General features: G+C 49.4%; 1 long non-coding RNA gene across 1 annotated transcript; it reads right to left on the minus strand.

Annotated features, from left to right (window-relative positions):
- Positions 1-1,403: 1,403 nt before the first annotated feature.
- LOC107969320 (uncharacterized) lies at positions 1,404-26,729 on the minus strand. The gene is made up of 3 exons (XR_001711083.3): positions 26,383-26,729; positions 20,590-20,692; positions 1,404-4,869 (listed from the first exon to the last, which is right to left on the minus strand). It is a non-coding gene; the product is annotated as an uncharacterized LOC107969320 (long non-coding RNA).
- Positions 26,730-26,940: the final 211 nt, after the last annotated feature.

The following is a 26,940-nucleotide window of genomic DNA, read 5'->3' on the forward strand; positions in this document are numbered from 1 at the left end:
ATCCCAGTCCCCGAGAGGCCAAAACACAAACCTGACACCCCTTTGCTCCTCTCCTGTGACACCTACCTCTCCCTATAGAAAATGCCAAGTAGGGGCCAGGCGCAGTGGCTCACGCCTATAATCCCAGCACTTTGGGAGGCCGAGGCGGGTGGATCACGAGGTCAAGAGATCAAGACCATCCTGGCCAACATAGTGAAACCCCGTCTCTACTACAAACACAAAAATTAGCTGGGTGTGGTGGTGCACACCTGTAGTCCCAGCTACTCGGGAGGCTGAAGCAAGAGAATCGCCTCAGGTGGCCATTGCAGTGAGCCGAGATTGTGCCACTGCACTCCAGCCTGGGTGACAGAGTGAGATTCTGTCTCAAAAAAAAAAAAAAAAAAAAAAAAAAGGAAAAGAAAAGAAAAAAAACGCAAGTAGGGCAGGAACACCTGTGGGCCCCAGGATGCTGGACCACAGCATGCAGGCAGGAAGAGAACCCTCACTCCCCGAGCTAGAGGGAGTCTCAGCAATGTTATTTAAGTGCTTCAGTTCACAGATAAGGAAACTGACGCCCAGCAGGGGGAGTGAGTCTAGAAAGCCTCCCAAAGGGATCAGCGGCTGGGCTGGCCAAGGGTGGGGCCCAGCTCACCTGTCTCCTAACCCCACACTCTCTTCCAGCATCCCCCTCTTCCCAATGCCATATCGTCTCAGACAGGGGCTCTAGGTCTCTCAGCACAGCATGGCCAGCTCATGGCCACAGACAAGGATAGTGTGGGGCAGACAGTAGGCCTCTAAGCCCATCCCACCCCGCCCTTCTGCCCAAGGCAGGGAGCTTCTGAACCCACAGTAATCCCCTGAGCTTCCAAAGGCTGCAGAAGCTCTGTCCAGAAGAGTGCAGACTTAAGAGGGATTTGGGTTGAGCAGGAAGAAAGGGAGTGGAGGGGGCTGAGGCCCAGAGTTGTGCTCTGAGGGGACTGGCTGTGGATGCCGAGAACACCGTATGTCAAAGCTAGATCCCAGCTCAGACATAAGCCCCCTTCCCCTCCTTAGAGGGAAAATACACAAGCTGCTTTCAATGAAGGCTTTAAATGGAACGTGTCCAGGCGTTTCAATGTTCTCTTCCCAGAATAGGGACCTCAATTCCATCTTCTCTGAGCTGGCAACTAAGGAAGGACATCTCTAACTTTGCCTGGAAATTAGAAGTCTGCCCCTTGCTATTTGCTCTGTGAGAGACAGTGCAGTGCAGTGGTCGGGCTGGAGACGCCAGCTTAGATTTGGGGGTGAGGCTGCCTCTCTGGGTGTGGCTCTGCCAGTTACTGACTGGGTGAGCTCAGGAAACCACTTTATGTCTGTCTCTGAGCTCCCATTTCTTCACTTATAAAGTAGCAGGATAGCATTGCCTACTATATTTGTTTTTCATTGCTGCTGTAACATGTTGTCACAAATTTAATGGCTTGAAACAACACACATTTATGATCTTACAATTCCATAGGTTAGAAGTCCGCCATGGGTCTCACGGGGCTAAAAGCAAGGCGTCAGCAGGTCTGCGTTCCTTCTGGAGGCTTCGGGGGGAATCATTTCCCCTGCTTTTTCCAGCTTCTAGAGGCTGCTCACATTCCTTGGCGCATGGTCCCTTACCTCTGTCTGCCAAGCCTGCAGCACAGCATCTCTCTGACCATCCTGTCATCACATCTCCTTCTCTGACCTCCTCTTCCACTTTAAAGGCACACCCAAGTTATGATAATAATAAACCCCCCAGCCCCAAATCCTTAACTTAATTACATCTTCAAAGTCCCTTTTGCCATGTAGGGCTCCAGGAATTAGGATGTGCCTATCTTTTGGGAGAAGGGAGTATAATTCTGCCTACCACATCTACCTTTTAGTGTTGCTGAGCGGGTTTAAGGCAAGGATTTAGCACAATGCCTGGTACACAGAAACCACTCGATAAAGGGCAGCTGTATTCATGGACACGACCTCATTTTGTGATGTCTTCAAAGGGCAGCTCCGCCTGCCTGTGACACACTGTGCCCCATCCCCTGCACACACATCACACCCAGGCCAGCATGCACGTAGCACCCAGGGCACATATGACATGCTCGCTGCCCGCTGTCCCTCTGCACACAGCCTGCCTCTGGCGCAGGCTCCAGATGCTGCTGTGCATTTTGCTTCTGCTCAGGCATTTGCATCCTCTTGCAGTGCCACAGATGTTTGCACAGATGTTCATATGCTGACAGACACATGTGCACATACATGATCTGCCACTCAGATCAGCAAAGTGCACACAGACACGCACACACACACACACTTGTCCCATATAGGCATGTCCACATCTCCCCAGACCCCACTGACAGAGGCCCCTGCTCGGAGAGGGCACTGCCACTTTTTCTGGCCCTGAGCAGATTGAGCTGCCTCCCTGTCCCCTGCAGCCTGCACTCAGCAGCCCCTTCCATGTCTTGTCGTGGGTGTCACCACCTCCCACTCCTGCTCCCAGAGCCCCAGCTCCATTGATTGGCCTTGCAGCTCAGCAGCCGGAGATGTGCCCCAGCTGGAGCAAAACACTTGTAATTTATGGAGTGTCTGATTTTTAATCAGTTTTTTGTTCCTGTGCTGTAATTGTCCTAATTAGATATACATATTTTGATGAAGGTTTTTCCAAAATAAAAATTGTAATCGAATCTTGCTTGACATTCTTTACACCCACTCGCTCACATCCAAACTTCCACAGCAGCAGGCTCTGGAAACTGTGCATGCAGCTCAGGCATCTCCACACGCCTCCCCTGGACCACTGCAGGAGCTGTCCTGTGGCCCTCACAGGCTGGAAGGCAGGCGCCCACTAGACAGGGCAGTTTCCTTTGCCCTGGGCCTCCAAGTGCCCCATCAGGGTGGGGCAGCCTTCTCCCTGTGGGTCTGGCCCCTCCAGGGCTTCTGGGCCAAGGCTTACCCCTGGGGGAGGGCTCAGGACTGTCTAGCACTGAGGTGCCCTCTCTCTGCCCATGCTTCTGCTCCCTGGGACCCCTTCACCAACCACGGAGAATTGATGCCATCCCACAGAGGCCTCAAGGGCAAAGGCTGCTTCTGTCATCCCCCACTCTGATAAATAACAATTCCTGCCACTTACGGAGTATCTACCATGTGCCAGGCACTGTATTTTATATACATTAGCCCTAATCTGCATAACAACCCTCGGAGGGAATTTTTCAGAGGAAGAAATCAAGACTTGGAGAGGGTAATTCACTCGCTCAAGGTCACGTGGCAATAAATGAAAGGACTGCAGTCCTCTTTGCCAGAACACTGAGAGGTAATGGCTGCCTTCCTGGGAAAATCCAGGAGGAGCTGCAGTCCTCCAGCTGCTCCTCTTAGGGGGAGGATCCACAGGGCTGATCTTATCCCTGCACCCCAGCATCAATCTGCAGCTGACCTTGAATAGCCAATGACACAAAATTCCTCCTTCTGAGCCTACAGTACAGACCACACATGAGAAGTCTGGTGCCTGTCTACATGAGTCTCTCTAGGACCTGGAAACCAGGGTTCAGGTATCAGTGTGTGACCAAGAAGTCAGCCCTGCGACTGGCTGGGAGGCTGTGGACAAGAGCTGTTTCCTAGGATCTCAGACTCCAAGAAGGGCCCTCGCGGCAAACCTATCAGGAGATCCAAGCTAAGAACTTTCTGTGCTGGTTCTTAAACTGCTGACTCTTACCTCCAAACCTCCCAGTCATACTCTGCAAACCATGGTTGTGCTTCTCCTGATGCACCCAGTTAGCTCCTGCCAGTAGGGGGCACTCAGGAGACAGGCAAGAAGAGGGAGAAGGACTTGTTACTTTCCCTTTGCTTCCTGTCCCTCTCTGGTGATGGGTCTTCAATCTGGTGGTAGAGCTGGTTCCATTGTCAGTAGTTGGTCCTAGTTTGCAATGTGCTTGTCCCACACTTCAGAACAGAAGGTGCCTTATTGTGCCCTCTCAGAAATCCCAGCAGCAACTGGCACCTGCCCCATCCCTGAAGAGCTCTGAGTTTCAGCTCCTAGTGGCCTCTCCACCAAGCTTTTAAATTCCAATAATCCCAATCTCTTCCCTTGTTCCCTCAGCCCTAGGGATGGTGGCTGCTTCCTGCAGTTGCTACCTTTATGATTGCTTCATAAGTATCACAGAACTTTTGCAGTTCTCCAATACTCCAAGTCCTTCTATTAAATTCTCTCTGTTAAAATAACTGGTGTGGTTTCTGATGTTTTACTGCCCTACACCCTGCATGGTGTCCAACTGTAAACTGGAAAAGGTGTGTTGAGAGGTGCCACAACCACACCTGTGTTGGGGAGTGTGGCCCACTGGTCCACAGAGCTGGGCAAAAAAACCAGCAGAGAACTATGCCACCTCTAGTGCTCAATCGGCACACTAGGCTGAGCTAATAAAGGAATAAGTGAATGAATGGACAAAAGAATTAATAAATACAATAAAAATGATCAACCATGGAGCAGTCTGTTCCAGACCCAGACATGGCACCCCTCTTCTTACAGAGCCCAGCACAGGCTAAAATCACCAAGACAATCTGATTTGGTAATGGTTAAGATGCGAAGTTCGATTGTTCTCTAGGGTAATTTGACACAGAAAGGGGGAGTAGGAGCAACACTGAGCACCAGTTGAGCCTACTGACTGTAGTAATTAGGGTAATTAAAGCTAGCAACTGGCCCAAAAATCTTGGTGGTTTAATAAAACTGCTCAGTGGTTTATTTCTCACTCACCTCAAGTTGAATGTAGATGTTGCTGATCAATCAGTTCTTCCAGGAGATTCCCCTCCAAGTGGTGACTCAGGTATCCAGGATCCTCCCTGGATCTTGAGGCTCTGCTGTCCCTAGGATATCCTGGAAGTCCTCTGTTAGGGATTCCCTATATTGAGCTGAAAGATGAGAAAAGAAAGAAAACATGGAGAATCTCCCACCCAATGCTCAACCACCTTGGCCTGGAAGTAATATGCATCATTTCCATTCAAATTCCATTGGTGAGAACTAATCATATGGACCTACCTAGATGCAAGAGGGGCTGGAAAATATAATCCATGACTGAGCAGCTATTTTCCAGAAATGGTGATACACCATGGATGTGGAACATATTTTTGTTGGTCAGCTAACTATTTCTCTTACCCTCAGGTACGGTATTAACTTGAAGCTATGATATCAAAAATATGTTAGACCTTGTCTTAGTCTGTTTTGTGTGGCTATAACAGAATACTACAGACTGGGTAATTTATAAACAATAGAAATTTATTTGGCTTATGGTTCTGGAGGTTGGGAAGTACAAGAGCACATAGTGCTATCATCTGATGAGGGCTTTCTTGCCATGTCATCCCATGGCAAAAGGGGAAGGGCAAGAAAGTATGTGCAAATAAGAGCAAGAGAGAAAGGAACCTAACCTATCCATTTTATCAGGAACCCGCTCCCACAATAATACCATTAACCTATTCACAAGAGCAGTGCCCTCATGACCTCGTCATCTCATAAAGGTCCTACCTCTCAACACAATTGTATTGGGGATTGTGCTTCCAATACATGAATTTTGGGGGATGTGTTCAAATTATAACATTCCACTCCTGGTCCCCAAATTTATATCTTCACCCTGCAAAATATATTCATCCCATTCTAACAGTCTCCAAAGTCTTAATTCATTCTAGCATCAGCTCAAACGACCAAAATCCAAAGTCTCACCTAAAGTAGATGTGGGTGAGATGGAAGGCATGATTCATCCTAAAGCAAATTTCCTCCAGCTATGAGCTGTGAAATCAATATAAGTTATCTACTTCCAAAATACAATGGTGGAACAGGCGTAGGAGAGACACTCCCATTCCAAAAGGAAGAAATAGGCAAGATGAAAAGAGTAATAGGCCCCAAGTAAGTCCAAAACCAAATGGGGAAAACAACATTAAGTCTTAAGTCTTCCAAATAACTTTTCTTGACTCCATGCCCTGCCTTCTGGAAACACTAGGATAAAGACTGGGCCCCACAACCATGGTTTTACTGGGCTCAGTTCACCCAGCAGATCTCATGGACTGGAGTCTCAGACCAGCAGCCTTTTTTTTTTTTTTTTTTTTTGAGATGGGGTCTCGCTCTGTTGCCCAGGCTCAAGTGCAGTGGTGCAATCTCGGCTCACTGCAACCTCTGCCTCCAGGGTTCAAGTGATTCTTCTGCCTCAGCCTCCTGAGCAGCTGGGACCACAGGTGCACATCACCCAGCTAATTTTTGTATTTTTAGGAGAGAGGGGTTTCACCATATTGGTCAGGCTGGTCTTGAACTCCTGACCTCGTGATCTGCCCACCTCGGCCTCCCAAAGTGCTGCGACCACAAGCATGAGCCACCATGCCTGGCCGCCAGCAGCTCTCTTAGTCTGTTGCTGCAAGCTCAAGCTAGTTACTCTATAGTACTGGGGTCTTGGGAATGGCCCCACTCTCATGGCTCCAATAGGCATTGCCCTAGTGGGGACTCTGTCATAGCTCTGACTTCACATTTCCACTTGGCATTGCCCTAGTAGGGGCTGCTTTCTATGGTGGCTCTGCCCCTGGTGACAAGTCTGTGGCTGCAGCCCTCGACTGTCCACAACATCCTTTAAAATCTAGGTAGAGAAAGTCACGCCCCCATAGCTCTTATATCCTGTACATGTGCAAAATCAGCACCATGTGAATGTTGCCAAGATTCACAGCTTGTACCTTCTGGAGTAGTGGGTCAGGCCACATCTGGGCCTACTTGAGCCATGGCTGGGGTGGCTGAGGAGCTCTGCACCTGAATGTGGGGAACAGAAGCCCAACGTGGCTCTGGGCAGCAAGCCCATGAAGGGTACCCCAGGACCATCCCTCAAAATCATTCTGCCCTGCTAGAGCTCTCAGCCTGTAATGGGAGGAGTAGCCTCAAAGATCTCTGAAATGCATTTGGAGTCTGTTTTAGTCTGTTTTCTGCCAATGTAACAGAACACCACAGACTATGTAAATTATAAACAAAAGAAGTTTATTTGGTTCTGGAGGCTGGGAAGTCCAAAAGCATGATGCTGGCATCAGGGAATGACCACCCTGTGGTAGACAGGTGGAATGCAGAAGTTTGCACACAAGACAGAAAGAAATGGGCACAACTTATCCCTTTATCAGGAGCCCGCTCTGGCAATAACTAAACCACTCCTGCAATAATAGCATTAATCTATTCATGAGGAAAAAGTCCTCTTAATTACCTAATTACCTCTTAAAGTTCCTGCCACCCGATACTGTCACATTGATGATTAAATTTCAATGTGACTTTTGGAGGAGACATTCAAACCACAGTAGGTTCACTCTCCCATTGTCTTGTTGATTCCTATCAGTACTGACCTTCTTAGCAAATGGTCACTTAACCACATCCTTAGTTTGCTCTCCTAAACATGTTTTTTCATTCTTCACATGGTCAGGCTGAAAATTTTTAAGATCTTTTCATTCTTCTTCTCTTTTCTGCTAATTATAAATTCCATCTTCAAATCATTTATTTCCTTAACGTATATGATTAAAAGTAGACAGCTTCTTCACTATTTTGCTTAAAAATTTCTTCTGCCACATATCCTGGTTCACCACTCTTAATTTTTGCCTTCCATAAGGCCCTCAGGCATGGACATAATTCAGCCAAGTTCTATGCAACTTTATAACAAGGATAGCTTTTACTCCAGTTCCCAATACCTTCTTCCCCATTTCCATCTCAGACTTCATCAGAATGGCCTCTACCATCCATATGTCTACCAACATTCAGATCACAACCACTTAAGTAATCTCTAAGAAATTTCAGACTTTACCTACATTTCTTCTCTTTTTCTGAGCCCTCTGCAGAATCACTCTTTACTACTCCATTTGTGGCAATCTAGACTTTTTCTAACCAGCTTCTCTAGATGCTTCCAGCCTCTACTCATTACCCAGTTCCAAATCTGCTTCCATATTTTCAAGTATTTGTTATAAAAAATAGTCCCACTTCTCAGTACCAATTTCGTGTCTTAGTCCATTTTGTGTTGCTATAACAGAAAACAACAGCCTGGGAAATTTATAAACAACAGAAGTTTATGTGACTCATGATTCTGGAGGCCAAAAAGTTTAAGAGCATGATGCCGGCATCTTGTGAGGACCTTCTTGCTGTATCATTCCATGGTAGTTGGTGGTAGGGCAAGAGTGCACATGAGCAAAACCAAGAGAGAAACAGAGACAAACATACCCTTTTTATCAGGATCCCACTCTTGTGATAATGCCATTAATTCATTCATGAGAGCAGAGCCTTCACGACCTAATTACCTCTTAAAGGTCCTGTTTCTCAACAGTTTCACATTGGGGATTATGTTTCTAATGCGTGAATTTTGAGGCACACAAACCATAGCAGACCTAGGCCTTTCATATGGGAGGGAATACAAACTAGAGGCAGACATAAAGCTGTGTCCATTAAAGAGGTGAAATACATTATGTGCATTCTACTTACTGGGTAACCAGCAACATACTGGACCTGAGTATAAGAAGAAACATAAAAATTGTGTATCTTGTAATTCCAGGCTTTGAGCTGTTTTCAGTCTGACTGATGAGACAAGGTTTGTGCCAGTGAAACAAGTAGAGATTAATTCAAGATAGATGTGATCACCAGTCTCTGCTGGCATAAATCAAGTTTCATAAATGACTGAACTAGCATTTGAACCAACATTTCTTCTTATTTTCATCCCAGTAGCATCATCCTAATCTGGTGACCTTAAAGGCTTTTAAAAATCTGGTTATTACTAGAAAAATGTTGCCTCCATCTAAAAGTTGCAATAAAGCTTTCTTTCCCTGAGAAAAATCTAGCCAGCCCTTTGTGTAGGTTGACTATAGTGGGCATGTGCCCAGCAACATTTTCCTGATGGTTCATTCTCCCTCACCCAATACTGAACCTTCTCCAATCTAGGGAAGTGGTAAGTCCATGATCCAATAAAAAACATTCCATCTACATGACACAGTGGTCAGTTAAAAGACTCAAGTTGGTCCAATAAAAATCCTTCCCTAGAATTAACTTAAATACACTAAAAGACAAAATTTACTTTCCAATTGAGGTTGATAAGCTTGGAAAATATGAATTAGGGCTACTTGTGGCCATGTTTCTCACCACACAGAGATTATTTCCCAGAATGAAGCCAAACAAGATAGCAGGCAGAGGAGCAACAGTTTTTCATCCTCAGTCTCATCCCTGAAGGCAGGTTCCTACTGCTGTCCCAGAATCCCTCAAAGCTCCTGGACTAATACATTCCCCATTTGCTTGAGCCGATTAAGTTGGATTTCTATCACTTGCAAATAAGTGAGTCCTGACTAATATGTTGGCTTCACAGTGCCATGCCCAGTGCATCTTATCTGCACATCTCCATTTTCCTGCAGAAAAACGACCGTTGGATGGAAAGGGCTGTGAAGCTCTCCTTTAAAGTACACATTCCTAGGCTTAACCCCAGACTTACTGATCCAGAATCTCTGGGGATAAGACCCAGGTATTTGTGTAATGCTACCAGTGATTCTGTTGCACACGCAGTGCCAAGTTTGCAGCATGGGATCACCACATCCCATTGGCTGATTCCTGGAGTCTAACTCCCCTGGAAAATTTTGCTCTGGCCAGGTACCACACTTTAAGATGAATACTAAAGGGTGCTATGGTTTTAATGTGTCCCCCAAAGTTTATGCGTTTGAATCTTAGTCCCCAATGCAACAGGGTTGGGAGGTGGGACATTTAAGAATGGATTAGGTCATAAGGGCTCTGCCCTCATGAATGGATTAATGTTATTATCCCAGGAAAAGGTTAGTTATTGTGAGAGTGGACTTGTTATAAAAGTGAATTCGACCCCCGCTTGCCCTCTTCCTTCCTCACACTCTCTTGCCTTTTCACCTTCTGCCATGGGATGATGCAGCTTAGATGCTCTCACTAGATGCGGGCCCCATGACCTTGGACTCGCCAGCCTCCAGAACTGTAAGAAATAAAATTATTTTCTTTCTAAATTACCCATCTGTGGTATTCTGTGATAGCAGCACAAAACGGACTAAGACAGAGAGCATGACCAGGAGAAAACCAGGTCAGTGAGGGCGCTCACGCTGTTCTTCCTTTGATGTGTTTTTTCAGAAATCAGGGTGTTTAACCACGGAAACAGCAAATCCACAAGGGATATTCTGTCTTCAACAGTGTGAAAACTGTCATGTGGAAGAATAACAGATTGACTTTGTGGTGTTCCAGAGGACAGGCCTTCAACCAAGGGCATCCTGGTGCCAGATTTCAGCTAAATAAAGGGAAGAACTTTCCGGCAATTAGAGCTGCCCCATGGTAGAAGGGCTGCCACAGAAAGTAGTGAGCTGCCCGGCTCGGCCGTGTGCAGACATCAGCGGCTCACCATCTGTCAGTTGCTCTGGCTGGGGCTGTTCCACTGGACAGAAGGCTAGACGAGCTGCCTTTTTCTTGCCAGGATTCTACAATTCTAGAACGTGGTCTGGGGACAAAAGAGGCCAGGATTACCAGAGGGGCCAAGTGACCAGAAGGGGAGAAATGTACACGAGTTTGCTGGGAAGGACTCATGTGAGAAACCAAACTCAAGATAGACCTTGTAGGGCACACAGGTAGCATTAATTACAGCGCAGGCCAGCACTGAAGTCAGGAAATTTTCCACTTTTTGTAACTTGGTTTTATTTTACTATTATTATCATGACTGTGAATTACTGTTATAAAGAGGTGGAAAATCCCAGATATTTCCATTTTAGAAAAAAATAAAATCAATAAACTGGCTGAAGCCTAATAATAAATATTCATGTCATTGAATATAAACAAGGAGAGTGAAGGAAGGGATGTTGTGAATGAAGTAGCTTCCATGTCAAGAAAAGCAGAGCACTGGGGCCGGGAGCAATGGCTGTAACCCCAGCACTTTGGGAGGCCAAGGAGGGAGGATTGCTTGAGGCTGGGAATTCAAGAACAGCCTGGACAACGTAATAAGACCCCATCTCCACAAAAACAAACAATAACAGAACACCATGGTCCAGGAGGCCTCATTCCCGTCCGTCTCAGTCCTGCTCCCTTGGTCCTCAATGTCAGAGTGCCCAGGAGAACCTGAGTTATGTCTTCACTCAGGGTTTCTCAACATTTTTCAAGCCCAGGCCTTTGGAAACTTCTCTAAGTATGCTACTGTATTTCTGCAGCAGGGAGAAGACTGGAGACCATGTACCGTATCAGCAACCAAGTAGGGGAAGGGAGAGGGACAGAGACGCTTGAAAGGGGACATCTGACTCTCATTTTGCAGAGGAAGGAGAAAAGAGCCGATGCATATAATGCCGCCCCCGTAGTCGAGAGATAAGGCTGCACAGTGGGGCTGGGCACAGCCCCATGGAGGCCGATAAATCACTCAGAACTCTGGAATTTGCAAGTGACAGAAACTGAACTCAACTAGCTTAAGCAAAACAGGGATTTATTGGCTCTTGCAGCTAAGAGGATTCTGGGACAGCTCACAGAATTAAAGAAAAGACTGTGGGGACCAGGACTTTGGGACCAATTCTGTCTACAACTCCATCCATGAGTCCATCCATCTGTCTCCTCTCCCACACACCCCTACCCAGTTTTCATCTGTGCTTGTCTCTGGTCGCAGACAGGCTCTCTTCCGCACTGATGAAGACGGCCACCAGACACCTCACATTCACACCTTCCCACTCCCGCATCCCCCGAGAAAAGTTCCTGCTGGCAGGATCCATGGCCCAATCTCAAAGGAAGGACTCTGATTGGCCCTGCTCTCATGCCCCCCACCCCCCTCGGACTGATTACTTTTGTACGAGGGATAGGCCCTGTGATTTGTCAGGCGTGGGTTCCATGCCTGTCTCTAGGGGCTCAAGAAGAGTGAAGGGCCTTAATAGCAACCTCTACTGGGGTCTGGGGTCAGCCCTGGGATGCATCAGGGGAGTGGGAGGGTGGTGAAGGAGGATCTTGGAGCAAAGAGGAGGGGCCGCTCACCTCCCCCTGGGAAAGTCCTCGTGGGCTGACGGTCATTGTGGGATTCCCTCCCTCACACCTGCTGACCCATGAGTCGGGGGGCTCTGCCTTCAGTGTGTGGAGGGGTCCAGGCAGGACTGGCTGAGGGCAGCTCACCCTGGCCCTCAGAGGATGATGCTTGGTGAGGTTCAGCCTCCGGATACACACACACACACTCATGCACATCCACACAGATGCACACTCGCATACCCTCATACCCACCAGACATACCCTGACACAGAAATGCATACACACACACACGCTGACACACCATACCCTCACAAACGCACACTCACACTTGTAGACACATTTGCACACAACACACTGACATACACAGACGCATTCACACACTCATGCTCACCACACTCATACACGTGCTTATTCCTTCAGATACACAGACACATGGGCGCCTATTCAAACAGATGCACTCACACTGACACACTCTCACAATTTACACATTCATGCAGATGCACACTTACACATGCAACACTTTCACAGTTCACACAAAGACACATTCTCACACGCACTCAGACCACTTTCATTCACACTTTCACACACTCACACTCACACATGCAGTCACACACACATTCAGTCACATATGCTCTCACCCACACTCAGACTCACAGTCTCACACATACTCTCAGATGTTGTCTCACGTTCACACACGTTCACATTCACACACTTGCTCACGCACACATGCACTCACATATGGTCCCACTCACACATACGCTCACACACATTTGCACACACACACGTGCTCACGTTCACACGCTTTCTCACATATGCTCTTACACACACACACACTCCTCCGTCACGTAGTCTCTTTGAAGGTCCAGATGGTACCCCCCACTGCCTCCACACAGGCCTTACTGAGAGCACGTTGTGGGTTTGCTCCACAGGGGCCACGGGGCCACCTGGCTGCATCTCCCCCCTGGCTGGGAAAGTCTCACACTGTCCCCTCCACTCGCCTCCAGGCAGGATCACCTTAGCCTGAGCATCCCAGTGGGAAAGATTCTGTCTTGTTTCTAAGGCCTCCAGAGAAAATGCCCAGGGAAAGCAAGGAGAGAGAGAAGAAGGTGTTTCTAAACTGCCTGGCAGCCAAAAGCACATCCTCAATGAAGGTGTCCCTGTCCCGCCGCCCTGCCTGAGAATTCCTAGACTGTGGTTGCAACTGTGCACCCCCAGACCATCTCTGCACCCTCTCTGAGTCCTTCTCCCCACCTGCTTGGTGGAAGTCAACATGCCTGCCTCGAGGGCCACCCAGGGGACACCAGGAGAGATCAAATGGCACCCAGCACAGAGCTGCCCACTCAGGGACGGGTCGATGAGGTCGACTCCGTTTCCCTCCTGCAGAGGTCACAGCTGGGAGACGGTGGACTCCCACGTGAAATCAGAGGAGAGCGATCCCTGGGCAGGGTCTGCCTTGTCAGCTGCATGATCTGTCCTGGCTGAGGCAGGGAACCTCGGATCATTACCACCCTCAAAGCTCACTCCCCAGAGTCCAAAAAGGAAAGCCACTCTAACTCCCCTGCGTGGTTTGGAAACCCAGACATCAAAGCCTTTCACTGCCTGTGGGCATTTTCTACCCCCTCCCTATGCTCGGCTCTTCATCCACCCTGCAGGCCCCTGGCCCTCCTCCGTGGGCCCCTATGCCTTTGCTCTTCCCCCTCCTGGAATGCCCTTCCCCTCCTCCGCTCAATCAACAAGACCTTTCCAACAGTCGTCTCTGCCATGAAACCCCTGCAAGCCACAGTCCCTCAACCCTGGTTCCTAACCAGGCCCTCCGCATACCCCCGCCTGTCCCATTGCCCCGTGGCTGGATTTTGGCTTAGGATCTAGCTCCAAGAGACCCAGGTCCTGGAGGGCACAGGTCTTGTGTAGTGGACCCACTGCTACAGCCAGGCCTGACTCAGTGGCAGGGCACATCCGGGGTCCCTTTGGATGGCACTGAAGAGGCCACGTGAACGGTTCCCTCATTCCCCCGGGAATCTGTCTGCTCTTGGTCTCCCTCCAAAACATCCACTTCTCCTTTCAGAGGCCATCCCTTTTCTGTTAGTTGATATTTATGGGTAATAAGCCAAGCACATCAAAGCTGAGGTGAAATGCCTCTCGAAATAAATACTCTCCCCAGCAAACAGGTCCATCCATCCAGGCAGGATGGGCTTTGCTGGCAGCTAGGGAAGGGCAGCCAGGAGCCCTGGGAGCAGGAAGGAGAAGGGGCTTCCGGGGACTCTGAGGGACGAGATAGGGTGGGGTAGGGGGAGAGGTGGGCGCATCACCACATTTGGCACTGTCATCAAAAGTAGAAATGGAAGGTATCACTTCTCAACCCCTCAGACTCCCATCACAGCAGAGATGAAGCAGGTCATTTTAAAGGCTGGCTCTGGAGTGGCAAAGACAGACCATGCAGTGCAGAAGCCTCTCTATGTAAGTGGGGAGGGTGAGGAGTCAAGGTCACTGAAAGTCAGCAAAGCCTCCGTCCGTGAGTGCTGGGGCTAGGATGGTCCTAGGACATGAGGGGAGCCTGGGCCAGGCTGCCGAGGTCCAGGACATGGATGGGGCTGTCCATGTGAGCTGGGGCTCATCGGAGGTCATCAAGCCCCCTGCCTCACCTCTTAGCGGGACCACCTCACTAAACCCATCCTCAGTTTACGGCAGCCTCTCCTGGTGTCAGTTTCTTCTCAGGGAAAGGGTCATTCAGTGGGGCCGGGCAGGGCAACACTGAGCTCCACACCTAAGGGATGGAAAAATAACTCCAGCTTCTAAATATGTCCCCTCCCATGAGGACTGTAGCCTATTTCTACTTCCGGAGGTGACCTCTCCTGTTACAGATTCATAGGACCTGGTCCGTGCAGAGAGCTTCACCCCAACACACATTCTCAAGTACGGCAGATAAACCGGTATTCCAGAACACACACACACACAGGCATGTATGCACTTACACATGTGCACATATACACATGCACACACGCATGCACATATATACATACACAAACATGCATGCACACATGTATACACTGTCAAACTGCTCATAGAGATCCAAAGCTCCACTTGCACAGCCACACAACGAAACAAAACAATCCCATACTTCGTTCCTACTCTTAACTGCCAGAAAAGCTGGGGGTACCTTTCAGATGCCAGGGACAAAACCAGGAAGACAGGCGAGGCTCTTCTTCACCCACCTAAATTCCTTCCGACCATTTCTCAAAGACCCACAGCCCAGCCTTTTCATGCTGCTGCCCTTCACTCTTGCAGGGGACACTCATGGAGCCTGAGACTGCCAACCTCTTCCCCAAAGCCCACGAATAGAATATGGAAGGAAGGAAGGAAGGCTCTTAGACAAAGAGGTCAGGGTCCGCTTCTCCGTTTGATCTCCCCAGCTGCAAAGGGGCAGTTCAGAGCTTGCTAGGCCTGCCTGGCAGGGGAAGGGAGGGGAGGGAGGGGAGAGAAGGGGTGAGAAGTGAAGCAGGCAGCCAGCAGTGGCCAGCATCCTCTGCGGCATGAATATCAGGTCATCAAATGCAATTAGGGCTGCTTGTGCCTAACCTCCCTTCCTCTGCAGCTCCCCGTGACTTGGCAGACTATTTGGAGGACGTTCCAAGCTCCATTAGTTTAGCATCCTTTGACCTTGAGGGTCTGCTACTGAGCACACATCCAACTGGCTGCCTTCCATCTGCACTGGGGCAAGTAGGGACCAGGCTTCGTCACTTTTCTGAAGACCAAGCTCTTGGCTGAACCAGTCTCCTGAGGGTCTCCATCACCCTCCCAAGCTACAAGTGCCTCTTGTGTTTCGAGCTGGTGAGACCTCCTCTGCCCCCAGGCTCTATGGCACCAAGATGGCCTGCAAGCCACTCCTCTCCTACAAAGTGGACTCCTCCACACAGGAAAGGGCTAAGCAGCTTCCAGCCTTTTGCGGAGTAGGTGTTTGATGAGAAGCATTGCATTCATGGATGAATGAATAAATGCACAGCCCTGGAGGAGAAGCCTCTTCATGCTCATCTCTTATTTTCTTCTTTCCTTCTCCTCCTGGAAGTCATATCCTCTCCTGCCTGTGAGCTCAGGTGCTGTGTTCTACCTGCTTGCCACACTACTCTACTGAGCAGGCTCCCGCTGCTCTGGAGGACACACTCCAGTATTTGTTCTTTGCTTTCTTCTCATGTCGTTTCCTTTTCCTCAGGTCCACTCGGGAGAAGTTAAGATCAGGATTGGAGGAGGGGCCCTGCTGGTCCTTCCTCCTCCACACACTCCACCACACCCCGCAGCTGGATAGAATAGTACCTCTAGCTGGCCTTGCAGTGTCCGGCTGTCATCCACTCGACAGTCCCCAGGGTGCTTCTGGCCCAGGACGCCAGGCTCTGCACGGGGATCTCTACCCCACCAACCCCGCTTGTTTTCTGCACACCCATACCATCCTGGCTGAGTCTAAGAACTGGCCGCAATGAAATGCATGATAGAAGAGGAAAGAGCCTTCCCCAAATTGTCAGACTGAGCCCCAGCCCCAAGTACAGAGAAGGGGATAAGAGAATTTCACCCTTGGGTCTTCTCAGCCAAAACCTTCTAGCACTGGAGGCAAGAGGAGGGGAAGACAAAGAAGGGATCCTCTTTTCCCCCAAAACCCGGTACTGACTTGGGCTTCCCCAGCCCTGCCTCCCAGGACAGCATCTCACCTTTCAGACCTCTCCCTACCACCTCCTTCCTGCCCACTTAGAAACCTGCTCTAGGTTAACCCTGGAAAGGAACAGATAAGTAATTCATACTGGAGTGTGTATTACTAGAGTATGAATCACTCAAGAACTTGATACTCTCGCCCCAGGTGTGTCTTCCTGTGACAGGGGCTGATGTTTTCGACCTGGGAAGGCAAGTAGCTTCCATCTCCCATGCCCGGTCTAGCTGACCCCGGCTGCCTAGAGCACCCCGGAAAGACTAGGAAAGTCTTCTGAAGCCACCTCTGGGCTCAATGAGAAAGAGTGCGCTGATCAATTGGTGATGTCTGCCATGGACACAGGATGGGGAGAGTCCTAGTAGGTTCACTCGGTATTTGACATTCCAGATTTAATTCAAAAGGACTTATGTAGTGAAATTCCAGAACTGTACATGAGCCCTGCTCTAATTAGGCCAATGAGGTGAGCAAAGGCTGGCTTGGCCAATCCTGGCTGTTTCTCCCACTCCCCACCTGCCGCAGTTGGCTAAACTGAAATCAGAAAGAAGGATGTGCTGCTGCAGCCACTGGGCTCCCAAAACCCATGCAAGGCACACTGGAAAGATGGGCAACCATGGGTCAAGCAAGGCTGAACTCTCTCTGGGCCAAAAAAGCGGGTATGGATGAGTGGCCATGGAAGAACTCTGCCCTTCTCCATTCAAGGTCAGGGTTGGGTGAGATATGTTTCTGATTTGATTCCTCCAGCCTGAACAGTGGTTCTCAGATGTCACTGCACATGGAATCACTTAGGAAGCTTTTTAAAAACACAGATACCTGCGCTTCAGCCCCAGAAATGCTGGCTTAATTGGTCTGGGGTGCAGCCTGGGCTTAGAGAAATGTTAAAATCTCCCCACATGATTCTAATCTTTCAGCCAAGGTCGAGGCCACTGGGCTGAGTTTTGAGAAATCATTTAGGCCAGTGTTTCTGAAACTGTAATATTCATTCAAATCACCTGGGATTGTGTTAAAATGAAAATTTTTATTAGACTGGGGTGAGGGCCCAGAGTCTTCATCTATAACAAGCTCCCCAGTGATACTGATGCTGCTGGTTCTAGGACCACACTTTCAGGAGGAAGGATTTAGGCCACTGGTTCTCAGAGTGCAGTCCCCTGACCTGGCAGCCTCAATATCACCTAGGAGCTCCTCAGAAATGCACCTTCTTGCGTTCTATCCCAACCTACTGACTTGGGAACTTGGGGGCACACACAAGTGTGGGAACCAATGGTCACTGAGAGGGGCCAGTCTCCTGCTTCCAGGACACACCTGTTCCCCAGGTCTGCAGGATGCCTTCAGAAGAGCCCTCTTAGATACAGCTCCCTTCCTGGTCCAGCCAGATGTGTGTTTGGGGGGTGGTGAGAACAAGTGTAAAGGAATTAATGAGTCCATATGTCAATTTTTGGCCAGGAATAAATGCACACAGTAAATGCACAAACGTCTAGTTTTCCAACCCTGAGGGAGAAGGAAAAAAAACACCTGAAAAACACCAGCAATGGAGAGATGAAATTCAATTCCAAACTAAAAATACACATAATTTATCATTATCTGGAAGGAGATTGGGTGAAGGCCATTAGTGGGTATTTTCTGGTTGATGCTGTTCTCAACAGCATGAGTGGTGAGCCAGAAGGGTTACTGCCCTACATTTCCCTTTGTTGCAGTTACGCAGCAACAACTCCAATGCACAGAAGGCCCCACGCTGCTTCCTCCCACCAGAAATGATTTCCCATTATCTAGTGGCTGGTGGGTAGAGGGCATCAGGGCTCCAAAGGTACCAGCCTCCTGAGGGGCAAAGCCACCTCTATTTCTCAGAAGAAGAACTTAAACCCAGCAGGGCTGCTGCAGACTACCCCGGGGGCAGGGGCCCAGGGGTGGTAGCGGGGATGGAGTACTTTTCCACAGCGTCCTGGCATCCTGGGTCTGCCCAGGAAACTCTAGGGGCTTGGGCTTGGTGGAGAGGAGGCAGGAGCCTCCAGGATGACTGTGGCTGTCCCCACCTGTCCACTTCCTGGGATGCAAGGAGGCTTTGCAGAAGAATCTAAGTGCTGTTGCCCTGACAGGCAGATCTGAATCGGAACTAACCTCAGAATACAGGGGAAGAGCCCAAGAGAGGAGGTGGCAAGTTTCATGTACGCCAACATCCTGGAGCACCTGCTGCATGCCAGGCACTGGGGACACAGTAAGGAATGGGACAGAGTTCCTGCCCTCGTGTTGCACGCAACCCAACAGCCACCTGGTCAAGCTGCCACAGATGTGTTCACTCATTGGTAAGGACCAGGATGCAGCCTAGCTGTTGGGTGGCAAAGACACCTGGCTCCTGGAGCTGCCATGATCCCAAATGACCTTCATCCCAGTCTCCAGGATGCTGGCTGCATTTCTCTTCCTGTTCTTTCCTGACAGTCTGGCTGCTCCCAGATCCCCATGAGGTTTCTGTCTTCGTATTGCCTTGTCTGTCCATAAACCCCATTACATGAAATAGCCTGTGTCAGCCTCCGGGCCTAACAACCTAAAGCACCTCTTATCAGCTGTAGGTCAATCCCTTAAAATGCTGTTATGAAGACAAAATGAAAACCAGTCAACAAAAATGAAGAGTTGAAGGCAGCAAGTAAATTCAGCAAATGGACCCTTTGGAGGACTGGCCATGGGGTGCACTGGATTTCAGGAAAATGACCTTTGGGAAATTGGGCTACCTCACACCTCAGGCTCCATGGAGCCCCAGGTCGCTTTTGGTCTTGGGCAAAGTCTCTTCTGGAAGCCAGGCAGGTGCTCTGTTCCTCACTCAGCCCCACACCCTGTGGCTTCCCAGAAAAGACCTCATTCCAGCTGTAGATTATACCCAGCCTTGACTCACTGAAGAAGTTCAGAAAAGACTTTGGAGCCTCAAAGAATGGAAAGGGGAAGGAAGAGATGCCTGAGGACAGCCTGTGAATACTGTCCCCCAGCACCTATTTAAGCCACGCAGTGGCACCTCCTCCCCACAACAGCAGCCCCCAGAGAAAGCTCCAGCTGTCCCCAGCCCTTCTTTTCCTGCCTGATCACGCAGGGCTGTCAGGGCACTGGTTGGAGATGAGGGACAAGCCAGGGTGCACTCCTGGCCCACTAACAAGTCATCCCCCTCTCTGTGCAATGACAACCCTTGTCCTGTGAATTCTGTTGTTTTTTTTAAATAGCTTTTGACAAATGGGGTACGTATACACCATGGAATACTATGCAGTCATAAAAAGGAATGAGATCATGTCCTTTGCAGGGACATGGATGAAGGTGGAAGCTGTTATCCTCAGCAAATGAATGCAGGAGCAGAAAACCAAATACTGCATGTTCTCACAAGTGGAAGCTGAACAATGAGAACACATGGACACGGGTGGGCGGGGGGGCCTGTTGGGAGCTGGGATGGGGAAAGGGAGAGCATTAGGAAACATGGCTAAAAAAAATAGGCAATGCATGCTGGGCTTAATATCTAGGTGGTGGGTTGACATGTGCAGCAAACCACCATGGCACACGTTTACCTACATAACAAACCTGCACATCCTGCAGGTTTGTACCCCACTAGTACATGCAGGTACAGGTACCCCACAACTAAAAATTACAATTAAAAAATAAATGGCTTTTGACACCTGGTACTGCTCGTCACAATTAGTCCTAAGAGTCCCCAAACTCCAGCCAGTGGTATCCCTAATTATTGGTGAATTATTGAACACCAGTAATTCACTCTGCTTTCCTGAGCTCAATCTTTGAGGGCAGGAGATGGCAAAGGTCTAGGAAATGACTTAATCCCGAAGGAGACCCAATCTGACCCCCCTGCCAAGCCCCCCAAGTCTACCGTGATCAAGTTCCTGCTCTCACCTCCTCCCCGAGACTGCCTGGCCAAGGGTCATGGCAGCTGCCAGCTGCTGGGTAGAACAGAACCTTCCAGCCCTTTGACCCCACTCACCTGTTCTAAAAGGGAGCAGACGCAGCGTTCTCTCTCCCTGTTTCTCGCAAGGTCATGTGATCCCATTTCCATCCCTCTAGCTGCTCCCCTCCTCGTTGTCTTTCTTTGAAAGAAAAAAAAAAAAAGCAACCTTAATGAGGTATAACTTAAACATAATATTCACCACTTTAAGTGTACAATTCAACGAATTTTAATGAATGTGTCATCAAAATTGCTCCAATTTGATGGTCCTCTTCCTCTGCCTCTGGATAAGAGCTGGTCTTCGTGCCGCACCTTCTGTGCCCGCGAAGACACACGTGTCCAGACCTTGCCGCTGAGTTCCAGGGACCTCAAATGTGGGACATCACAAATTCCACTCATCCAACGGACTCCTCCTCCACACTCCCTACCATCGTGGATGACACCGTCACCCACCCAGTGCCCAAACAGACACCACCCAGCCATGACCCACCATCCTTAACAGGCCTAGAGCTCATGCTCTGCTCTTGGGCGACGCTGGCCAAGGCCACCACCATCACTCTGAGCTGGGTTCCCACAGCACTGCCACCTGGTCTTCCTTCCTGCAGTCCTAGTCACCCACCCCCACCTCCAGTTGGCCAGCAAAGGCATCTAAGACACACATGCCATCACGCTGTGCCCTGTTTAACATCTTTTTTGAGACAGGGTCCAACTCTGTCACCAAGGCCGGAGTGCAGTGGCGCAATCACAGCTCACTGCACCCTTGACCTTCTGGGCTCCAGCGATCCTCCTGCCTCCGCCTCCCGGGTAGCTAGGACCACAGGCATGCACCACCACACCTGGCTAATTCTTGTATTTTTTGTAGAGACAGGGTTTAGCCATGTTCCCAGGCTGGTCTTGAACTCCTGGGCTCAAATGATCCTCCCACCTCAGCCTCCCTAGTAGCTGAGACTACAGGTGCGTGCCACCAGGCCCAGCTTTTTTTTTTTTTTTTTTTTTTTTTTTTGTAGAGACAGGGTTTTCCCATGTTGCCCAGGCTGGACTCAAACTCCTGTTCTCAAGTTATCCGCCTGTCTCAGCTTCCCAAAGGGCTGAGATTAGAGGTGTGAGCCACTGTGCCCAGCCTTCACATCATCCAGCAGCTCCAGTGCCTGGGGTAAGGTCCAGTCCCCATGCTAAAGCTCTGCTGCCAGGTGTTTGGCTGAGGTCCCCTTGTCACCTTTGGAAATGCAACAGTTGTGGGTGGCCCCAGTCTCTGTCCCAAGAACATCAGCCCAGACCCTTGGTCAGAAAAGACTCAGAACAGATTCAGAGGAGCCACCAGTTCTCTCTGCCTCACAGTGTCCCACTGGGTCTGCCAAGTCTAATTCTGAATTGTATTAACTGACCACTGGTTTTGGCATCGACTAGTCCAAGCTTCAGAAACAAACAGCACAGGTTTCTGGGGCCCTCACCGCACTGTAGCTCCCTTACCTCATCCACGCGCCGGGACTAATCGACAGCTTAGCCTCCCCACTCTCACCGGTTGCATTAAGACAGAGAGAGAGCAGCTGGCTTTGCATCTCCAATGGGTTAAAAAAGAAAAGGCAATTCCATCTATTTACAAAATAGGATTACAGTTTTGCAGAATCCTGCTGGGGCCTGGGGGAAACTTTGAAAACACATTCATTTTATTTCATCCTTATCAGAGCCACCTGCTCTCCCTTCCCCCACACCAGCCATCTTGATTACTCAGAGACCAAGGCATGAGCAGGAGCTGCTGGTACCCCAGCCTGCAAAGGTGTCGCTGGGGCTCCTCAGCCATTTGGACTCCTGGCTGGGAGGCTCACGTCCTCGGTCAAAAAAGTGCCCCTCTGGAGAGACAGAGGCACCAGCAGCTTTCCCACCACAGCAGCCCTGCTGAGACCTTGGGCCCTCCCCGAGACCTCCATAGAACCCCGAACCTACAACTGAGGAGGAATTGATCTTCCTCTGAAACTGTTTGTCTATAGGAAAAAAGAAACAAGCCAAAGAAAAGCAAGGGCAAGGGAATCAAGTTATTGTGACAGGTGTTCGGGCTCCCGAAATAATAAACATGTTGGGTAAGCCGCAGTCTCACTGTGGAAGGACTCATCTTGATGCAAAGCCTTTCTTCCCTGCACCAGAGGGGGAAAAAAACCATAGTAAACAGGAGGTGGGGGAAATCAATTCCTCATGCACGTTGCTCATTGAATGAGGGAATCTCAACCCAACTCTGTCCTTTCCTGTCTTCTATTAACTTTGTCAATTTCCCACCTCCTGAGCTGCTGGCTTTGCATGATGAGGTGGGTGAAGGTTTGGGGAGGTGAGCTGGAGAAAGTTGATGGCCCCTTGGGCTGGGCCATGGCCTTTTAACTCTATTATGTTGGGATGGGGGGCTTTGTCTCCAGATTGGCTGCAAGAAATCACAGAAAATGAGGGACCTTAGAGAGCACCTATTTCAACCACCTTATTTTACAGATTAGGAAAATAAATCTCGGGGAGTTTAAGGTCTCACCCAAGGTCGTTTAGCCATGAGCCACAGAGGCAGCCCATAAAAGAGCTAAATGAATGGCGAGTCCAGTGGGCAGGTACTGCCCCGGAGCAGAGGGAAGCGCTTCTGCAGCTCCTTGGATTTTGTTGCCTGAGGTCGAATGAAGAACTCTTAAAGGGATAATGGCTCAGTAACTCAGGCGCTAAAGTAATGGAAGCGAGAGGGAAGATCACCTCCTGACTCTCAATCTCTGGGGGACAGGGGGCGGTGGGAACGGGAAAGAATTGATGGGGGCCTCCTCCTGTGTCCCTGAACAAACAGAGCACTTGCTAGAAAAGTGCGTAGGAACTAACCACACCTACGAGTGGGAGGGGTGCCCTTCAGATGGTAAATCTCCACATTACCAAGGACGCTTCCTTTATTGTGGATTCGCAGTCTCCTCAGAGAAGCATCCAAGGAGCTTGGCATCTCCCTTGCTCCTGGTGAGACCGGAAGGCAGGCTGGTCCCCAGCTCTTCAGAGTGGAGCTGGGAGGAGCTGCAGCTGCCCCAACCCTGGGAAGTCACCAGTCCTTAGGGTTGCTAGGTTTAGCAGATGAAAATTCAGGATGGGCCAGGTGTGATGGCTCACACCTGTAATCCCAGCACTTTGGGAGGCCGAGGCAGGTAGATCACCTGAGGTCAGGAGTTCGAGACCAGCCTGGCCAACAGGGTGAAACCCTGCCTCTACTAAAAATACAAAAATTAGCTGGGCGTGGTGGTGGTGGGTGTCTGTAATCCCAGCTACTCCGGAGGCTGAGGCAGGAGAATCACTTGAACCCGGGAGGCAGAAGTTGCTGTGAGCCAAGATCACGCCACTGCACTCCAGCCTGGGTGACAGAGCAAGACTCCATCTCAAAAAAGAAAAAAAAAAAAAAAAGACAGGACAGCCAGGTAAATCTGAAAAACAGCTCTAACTGCCTAACTTTTGTAATGTTTTGGTGAGAGACAGCTAAAAAAGAATATTTAGGGTGTTCCAACAGGGTCAATATGGGTCAAAGGACAACATCTGTTAGCTCAGAAGAAATCTGTCAGCACAGAGCATATCATGCGTTGGCCGGGCACGGCGGCTCATGCCTGTAATCCCAACACTTTGGGAGGCCAAGGTGGGAGAATCGCTTGAGAACATTTCAAAAATCAGCCTGGACAACATAGGGATATCCCTGTCTCTACAAAAATAAAAAAAAAAATGAGCCACGCCTGGTGGCACGTGCCTGTGGTCCCAGCTACTTGAGGGGCTGAGATGAAAGGATTGCTTGTTGAGATCAAGGGTGCAGTGAGCCGTGATCACGCCACTGCATTCCAGCCTGGGAGACAGAGCAAGACCCTGTCTCAAACAAAAAAAATGTGTATACACAGGGCCCCTGGCCACCGTCCCCACTCCAAACCCCACGCAAGTGTGTGGGAAGTGCCCTGCCCCACACACAGTAATCTGTCTGCTCCTCCCAGGGTGAACTCCGTATGAATGACAGCCTGGCAGTCTGTGTGTGCTTCCCCACTAGGGTAGGGGCCCAGAAAAGGGCTCTCCAAAGTGGGCTGATAACCTGTTGGACTGTTAAGTCTTTTCATCCTGGGGGTCCTTCCTGGTGGAAGCAGGCTTCGAAGAAAGGAGATTTATGTATACCACAGAGCTCCAGCATCTCCTACATTTAAAAGTCTGGGACACTCTCAAAGGACCAAATAAGTTGCATTGGAATAAAAGTGACAAACAGGAAGGCGGGGTAGGTAGGGGGCCGGGTAGTGCCATGGGGCTTGGACACTGTGGCTGGCAAGTCATTTCACCTTTCTGAAACTGTTTTTTTTTAATTTTATAGTTAAAGGATCTTGTTATGTTGCTCAGGCTGGTCTCAAACACCTGGGCTCAAGCAATCCCCCCGCTTCGGCCTCCCAAAGCACTGGGATTCCAGTGGCCGGCTTGAAACTCTATTTGTGGGATGAAGACTGCCCAGCCCACAGGTTGTTTTGAGGATCACGAGGGGTGATAGAAATAAAAATGCTTTTAAATAGCAAGCTGCGGCCGGGCACAGTGGCTCACGCTGTAATCTCAGCACTTTGGGAGGCTGAGGCGGGTGGATCACGAGGTCAGGAGATCGAGACCATATTGGCTAACACAGTGAAACCCCATCTCTACTAAACAAAAATAGAAAAATTAGCCGAGCAGCTACTCGGAGGCTAAGGCAGAAGAATGGCGCAAACCTGACAAGCGGAGCTTGCAGTGAGCCAACACGGCGCCACTGAACTCCAGCCTGGACGACAGAGCAAGACTGTCTCAAAAAAAATTAAAATAAATAAAAATAAAAAATAAAAATAGCAAGCTGCTACAGAATGGAATATAAGCTCCTAATAAAATCAGACATGACCTGACACCGAGTACCAAGCTAAACACTTCACGTGCTTTAGCTTTATCTCAGTGCCTCCCAGTTAATCTCATCGTCACATGCCTATGGGGCCAATCCATGACTTCTTCACTTTGCATCTGCAGAGCTCAGAGGGTACGGCCTGGCCCCACAGTCCGTAAATGAAACACAGACCCTGACCGGGTGCGGTGGCTCACACCTGTAATTCTAGCACTCTGGGAGGCCAAGGCAGGCAGATCACGAGGTCAGGAAATTGAGACCATCCTAGCTAACATGGTGAAACCCGGTCTCTACTAAAAATACAAAAAAATCAGCCGGGCATGGTGGTGGGCGCCTGTAGCCCCAGCTACTCGGGAGGCTGAGGCAGGAGAATAGCGTGACTCCGAGGTGGAGCTTGCAATGAGCCAAGATGGAGTCTCCACACTCCAGCCTGGGAGACAGAGCAAGACTCCGTCTCAAAAAGAGACCCTGATTCCAAACCCGGTGTTCCTTCATTCCTTGTTCAACAACGATTCAGCAAATATTTGCTGCTATCAGCAGAGTTCAGGGTATCAGAAAGAAAGCAGTGGATGTGAGACACCCACTTTTGCTCTCATAGAGCTCAGTCTATTAGAACCATAACCACAGGAAAAAGGATAATTTTCCAAGCATTTACAAGGCACCAAGGACCGTGCTAGGTGCTTTTCATGATGTAGGAACTAATGTTATCATTTTGCCAATAAAAACCGAAATTCAAAGAGGCAAAATGATAAACCCAGGTCACACAGCTACAGTGAAGCTTGGATTTGAACCCAAATCCTGGACTCCAGAGGACTTATTCTCTCTCACTGCTACGCTAGAAAAACAAAAAGCTTTCATTGTGATTTAAAGCTTAACCCTCACTGTAAGGATAGCGTCCCCATATATTACCATGTTGTGTCCGGAATTGGTGGGTTCTTGGTCTTACTAACCTCAAGAACGAAGCCATGGACCCTCGCAGTGAGTGTTACAGTTCTTAAAGGCGGCGTGTCTGGAGTTTCTTCCTTCTGGTGGGTTAGTGGTCTCGCTAGCTCAAGAGTGAAGCTGCAGACCTTCGCAGTGAGTGTTACAGCTCTTAAGGCGGCGCGTCTGGAGTTGTTCTTCTTTCCAGTGGGTTCCTAGTCTCACTAGTTTCAAGAGTAAAGCTGCAGACCTTCGTGGTGAGTGTTACAGCTCATAAAGGCAATATAAACCCAGAGTGAGCAATAACAACATTTATTGCAAAATAGTGCAGAGTAAAAGAACAAACACCCCACTGCAAGGAATAGGAACCAAACGGGTTGCTACTGCTGGCTCAGGCAGCCTGCTTTTATTCTCTTATCTGGCCCCACCCACATCCTGCTGATTGGTCCATTTTACAGAGAGCCCATTGGTCTGTTTTACAGAGAGCTGATTGGTCCGTTTCGACAGGGTGCTGATTGGTGCGTTTACAATCCCTGAGCTAGACACAAAAGTTCTCCACTTCCCCACTAGATTAGCTAGATACACAG

This window comes from Pan troglodytes, chromosome 19, assembly GCF_028858775.2.
Source record: "Pan troglodytes isolate AG18354 chromosome 19, NHGRI_mPanTro3-v2.0_pri, whole genome shotgun sequence".
NCBI lineage: Eukaryota > Metazoa > Chordata > Mammalia > Primates > Hominidae > Pan > Pan troglodytes.